General features: G+C 33.5%; 1 long non-coding RNA gene across 1 annotated transcript; it reads left to right on the forward strand.

Moving 5' to 3' along the window:
- Positions 1–5,595: 5,595 nt before the first annotated feature.
- On the forward strand, positions 5,596–6,262 carry LOC148585950 (uncharacterized). The gene is made up of 2 exons (XR_015912196.1): positions 5,596–5,700; positions 5,841–6,262. It is a non-coding gene; the product is annotated as an uncharacterized LOC148585950 (long non-coding RNA).
- Positions 6,263–6,487: the final 225 nt, after the last annotated feature.

The raw sequence follows: 6,487 nt of genomic DNA on the forward strand, positions 1-6,487 counted from the left end.
GTTAGTCTCTATCAAAATTAGACTTAAAGCTTCATTCATATTTTGGTCACTCCGGATGAGAAATCTTAGTTTCATTCCTACCACTAATGCACTAACTTTAAATCTTCACGATAAAATTAAGGGAAATTATATCATAACACCTTGGGTAAGAAGTCAAAATTTTTTTGTCCCTAAGTTTTTTTTTTTTTTGACAATTTACTCACTGGATCGATCGAAATGCCAAGAAAATTTCTACTGTCAAATTTTTTTAACTGTTGTTAGATTGGTTGAAACACACCATTTTTCCACGTTATATATATATATATATATATATATATATATATATATTATCAATTTAATTAAAAAATTAAAAATTAAAAAATAAAAGGGGTGGCTTGGGTGGCCGGAAGCCACCCCAAGGGCTGGGTGTCGCCTGCGGGCCACCTGAAACCACCTAGGGGTGGCTCGCGAGCCACACCATGGGTGGTTAGGGGGCCACCCCTAAACCCAAGGGGTGGCCCGCGGCCACCCCTTGCGTGGTTAGGGATGGCCCAGCCACCCCAAGGGCTGGGCCACCCCTAAACCCAAGGGTTGGCTACCACATAACTAATTCAATTATTAAATCACAACCAAATAACTACAATTTCTTATAAACACATTTCGTTATAGATAACTAATTCACAAAATTTACTAGCCTATATAAACAGAAAAATAATACAAACAGAGCAATATCCTTATAATTAACATTATCAAATATCCAAACCAATAATCTCTACTACTTCCCTACATTCAAATTATCTAGAGTTGTTTATTAATAATGATATTTTTTTGCGATAAATGTTAGTTTATCATAGATAGATAAGTAAACAATTATAGTTATATATATAGCATGAAATATTGGCTAAGGGCCAACAAGCCAACCGGTGCACGTCTTATAGTGCGATGGTAAGCCGTGAGTCACTCGAGAATCCAGCCAATAAAAGGCGCGGCCCACTATAATGGGTTCATCGGGAGTAAGTGAATCCTTAAAGACTTAGATTTAAGCCAACTTCAAAAGAAACTAAACAGACTATAGGCCCATTTGGGAGTGTGATTTTAAAATTACGTTTTTAAAAATTGTGTTTTTGAAATCGTTACTTTTTAAAATTACATAGACGTTTGGTAAAACATGTTAAGAAGTACTTTTTTTTTTATCAATTGAGTGTTTGGTTATCATTAGCATATAATTGCGGTTTCATGGCCAAATAGGTAAATATTGCACCAAATATTGTTTTAAGCGAAATCGTGATTTTGGTTTAAATTCGTACATTTTCAAATAAGCACCCCTTAGTCAACTTATAAAAATTATGGATTTTTTTACGATTTTAAAATTTACGTTTTTAAAATTACAATTCCAAACACTCCAAAATTGAGATTTAGTTTAAAAGCACAAATTATTTTTGAAAAAATGCACTCTCAAACGACACTTAAGATTAGAAAGAACAACATAAATAGAATCTCCATCACAGACAAAAAGTCTGAAGCCCAATAAAGTCATTGATGAGGAAGAAAAATGAAAATAAGAATGAAAAGTGGAGAGCCCTTTCCCTATTAAAGTCGTTATTCTTCCGTACTTGTTTCATGATAATTGCTTTCTATAATTTCCAATCCCACTTAGACGTTTTCAAATCATCATCAATGGCGCATGCGATGCATCGCACAAACAATTACTTAATGACCAGTGAAAATGAAATCACTACAAGAGAAAATGATTCAACCCAAGCTTATGTACATATCATGCTACCAAAAATTCTTGGAGGGTGGCTGAAGCCCTCCACTTTCCATTATGCTTTTCGTTTTCCTGATCAACAAATTTTGGAGTTTTTTTTTTTTTTTTTTTTTTTTTTTTTTTTTTTGAGTTTTGAGTTGTTTACAAATGAATTTGCCTTAAGAATAGAAAACAAAAGCATTAATTACAACCATGACCATAATTATCGGAATTGAAAATATTTTGAAATCTCATGAAAATCTAAGTAAATTTGATTTTTTCCTAAAAAAAAAAATTATAACTACTTCTAATCTTTTAGTTTGTTGAAAACGTACTTTTAATTTGTTTAGTTAATGAGATCTCAGTTAGACTTGGGCACTCTAAATTTGAATACTAGAAAAAACAAGATTTCAAAAATAGCGAATGAAATAAATATTATATATATTAAAAAGAAAAAAGAAGAGTTATATTAAAAATCAGACAGAAGACTTAAAAATTGACTTGGCGGCCGGGAGATCGAGGCTCGTCTTTAATTAGAACTTTCTTTTGTCAATTGTTATCTTCGACATCATGTGTGGTATATGGAAGGCCAATTTCATTTTCCTTAATTCGTAAAAACTGTTTTGTTTTTTAGGATACTATTATTGCTTGATTTTACACATTGGCTTGAATGAGTCAATATTGCTCAATGCCAGTGACTTGGGAGTCAATGCTCAACGTCATATTTGATGTAACCTTGCTTTTGGCATTGACATGGACCCCCAACTATATCATTAAGGAGAGGCTGAGAGCAGGCTAGTTCTTGGAAAATTCATAGAAACGGTGGCTTTCAATAAAATTTCTTCTGTATTTCAGCATCAAAGTGGGGTTTTTGCATGACAATTACCATATTGCGTTTCATGCAGAAGAATCAAACGCATTAAATTGTAGTAGTAGATAGCGTATATACAACCCCACTTCTCTTTTGATTGTTTGAATTGGACCACTTGGATATTTTCTACTACTAATTTATTTTCATGTGCCTCCATTTTTGTCTTCCTTTTCAATTATAAACGGGACTTTTCAAAGTGAAATTCACCCAACTACAACATTTTGGCTTCTTGTGCTGACTGACCTTACTCTATCTTAATTTGCTTATATTTTGTCAATGAGATATGTTAGGGGTATCAAAATTTTTACCAAGAGATAGATATCAAAATGATGTAAAGTTTATTCATTGAAAATTATCAAAACAATTAGTAAGCTCTACGTCATCTTGCTATCAATCACTTGGTAAAAAATTTGGTATCTATACCATTTCTCTTTTTTCAATCAACGTATTCTAATAAGTGAAATAACAGTCAAATTAGAATATTTCTCTCCCTCGCACGCTCACATAAACAAAGATGGCTTGTGTGTGGACACGTTGGCCCAGAATCAACTATAAATAAGTGTAGATAAGAGATGGAAGATTAAGCTCACATATTGATCATCTCCAATATGAGGGCCTCTTTTGTAGTATGGCTTCTTTTGGCTTTCATGATCCTTCTTCCTTCCCCAACAAAAGCTCGACAACTATCTCACACTGGTTAGACTACCAAATTCCCTTGGTTTTCATTTTCATCGTTGCAGATATATAAGTACTGGTGCATGCATATTTATATATATCTGCTTTACACGTGCCTTCATTTTTGTTGCGAGGTGACATTCACCAGTTTTATTACATAGTCATGAACTATGCTCCATTCTAGCTAAGCAAAAAAAAAAAAAAAAAAAAAAATACTATTGTTCATAAATATACATACATGCATGTTTATTAGAATCAGAAGATCATCTAATATGTCCATTGACTCCATTAGATCATTAGATGGATACTCAATATGTCGAAATACACAACACGGAGTGCACAATATTTAAAGCTTGAACTTTGTTGATATTCAATTTTGATTAATATTAGAAATATATGAAATAAATTTAAACAGAAAAACTCTTAACTTGTTGCATGCATGTATATATATAGACAACTTATTAATTGAAAGTTATTATATTTTATATTTTAAAACAAGCAAAGGCTTAATGTTTACCCTATTTCTTCCGCCAAAAGATTAACTAACAACTGTAGTGGCTTAATTATTTGGAGTATGTGATAATTAACGGAATACCATATTTCTGCCTAATGCAACAGAAGATGCAAGAAACGTTGTTCCATGTCCTCGTAACAATCCTTATTGCCGGCTTAGTCCACGAAGGCCACTGCCATGCAATCGTTATACTCGTGATTGCCCACCTAAGCAAGGGCCGCCGCCACCACCGCCACCTACTTATAATAGGCCGCCGCTGTTTCCATAATGAAAGTCTACATTGCTTTGAGATGGTGGTACGGTAGTATTAAATAAGTTACTTATGTACGTGAAGACGCCGGAATGGTGAAGAATAAGTTGGTTCTATTTCATCCATATAGAACCACCACATGACATGCCTTCGGGAATTAAGTGATGGCTTTTGCTGTTAATGTTGTATGCGTTTTTCCTATACATGCTTGTTGTAAGACTATCTACTTTGATGTCATATTTGAACAATAAAAGTGAGCTGATAAAAAGTCGGTCTATTTGCTTATGATGTGACGGCATTGATCAACTAATTACTTTCCGGCCGGGAATATAATTATTCAGTGTCATATATATATCAACAGACTTTGGAAATTAATTAAGCTTCGCAATAGAATAGTTGGGAGGCTTGGACAATAATCATTGAAGTATCAACTAATTATACAAATCAATTCCCTTCTTTTTCTTCAATTAGAAAACAAAACAAAAAATCCTTTCTTTTTCTAAGCACACAAATTCTTGTGCAGATTAATATTTTTCATTACCTCTGTTCTGGCTGGTCATTCTTCCTGGATCCAAAACAGGAGGCAATTTGATTAGGAAAAAAAAAAGAAAAAACAGGAAGGCAAATTTCTAGTGAAATATCCAGGCTTCTACTTGACTGATCATATCTTTCTTAGATAGTTTACTGCCATGATCTTGCCATTTTTTTCCTAAGTAAGATTAATCCTAGATGCAAAAAGGCCATTCATGGGATTAAAAAAAAAAAAACACTAATTAACAATAATGTTGTGAGCCTTGACCACCACCCAAATGATTTTTTTTTTTTTTTTTTTCTAATTAAATACAGAACTGGAGAGAATCCGATTTCGGGATAAAGAGATACTCCCCTGAAAATCTCACATTGGCATTATGGATCACAAAAATCAACTACAAGAGGAAAATGAACCGAGTGAAGAGATCATTGAAACATGGTTTGATTTAACTTGTTCTTATACTATGTTAAAATTTGAAATATTATGAAATTAAAACAAACAAAAACAAAACAAAAATCATATAGTACGTACCATAAAAGACTGATCAAGTTAGTCTAAAATATTCCTAAAAGCAGTACTTATAAAAACTAAACAAAATCATATTCTAGAAAATTAGAAAAATTAAATATAGAAGTCTTCCAATATATAACAACTATGACGTCCTTCCATGCTTGAAGACGATTGAGAAGATAAGTATTCTTTGGTGGTGATTTCGCAAACACATGCACATTGCTATTGTGTAATTACGAGGAAGCTAGGCCCCTAGGCTGCCTTGCAATGAAATTTCCTCTATATATATTTCAGCATCAAGGTGGGGTTTTAGCATTAAATTCCAGTAGCAGATACTCAGCTTCCAAACACATCACTTTGCTTTTCATTGTCTTATCGAATTGGATATTTTTTCAATCAATGTGTTTTAATAATTGAAATAGTAGTAAACAAAATTGCTTGCGTGTGGACACGCTAGCCCAGAATGGACTATAAATAAGCGTAGATAAGAGATGGAAAATTAAGCTCACACATTCTATTCTATCTCCAATTATGAGGGCCTCTTTTGTAGTATGTCTTCTTTTGGCTTCCATGATCCTTCTTCTTCCTTCCTTGACAAAAGCTCGAGAACTGTCTCAAACTGGTTAGACTACCAAATCCCCTTGGTTTTTTTTATTTTCAATATACTGATTTGTTAATTTGGTTGATATTGTTACAAATGAATGGATAATGTGATAATTAAGGGAATAATACCATGCGTAATATTTCTCCCTAATGCAACAGGAGAAACAAGTATTCATCACAAGAGTACTACTGCAGCGGATTTACCCGCCCCTCCTGTTCGCAGCTGCAACCGTCCTCCAAAATATTCTTCTTGCCTGCCTACTAAGCCAAAGCCACCGTCAAAGAAATGTAAGCCGACTTACAGTCGTGGATGCTAGGTGCAGCCCTTTCAAAAAGAAATATCTGGCTTCACTAATGGAGTTGTACGTTGCTGGCTCTCAGATGGCAATTAAGTTGTATCAATTATTTAAGTTGCTTAATTAATTATGTGAAGAGGCCGGAATTAATGGTGAAGAATAACCACACAATTAGCCTTGGGGAAATTAGTGATGGCTTCTGCTGTTATGTGTTGTATCTCTGTATTTCCTTTCCTTGCTGTAAAACTATATATATATATACTTTTGATGTCATATTTATTTGCTTATGCGTGTAATATTGGACTTCCACTAATTACTTAATTTCAGCGTCATATACAATTATATATCGACTGAATTTGGAAATTAAGCTTTGCAATACAATAGTTGGGAGGCTTGGACGACAATCACCAATAGGGCCTTCATGGGGATACAATATGAAAGAATTACCAGTTTGAAAACAAAATCATCAAGGGAGAGGCAAACTTTTTAATTTCTAAGTGAGAGAGAGGC

Source organism: Corylus avellana, chromosome 5 (genome assembly GCF_965113065.1).
Source record: "Corylus avellana chromosome 5, dhCorAvel1.hap1.2, whole genome shotgun sequence".
Classification (NCBI taxonomy): domain Eukaryota; kingdom Viridiplantae; phylum Streptophyta; class Magnoliopsida; order Fagales; family Betulaceae; genus Corylus; species Corylus avellana.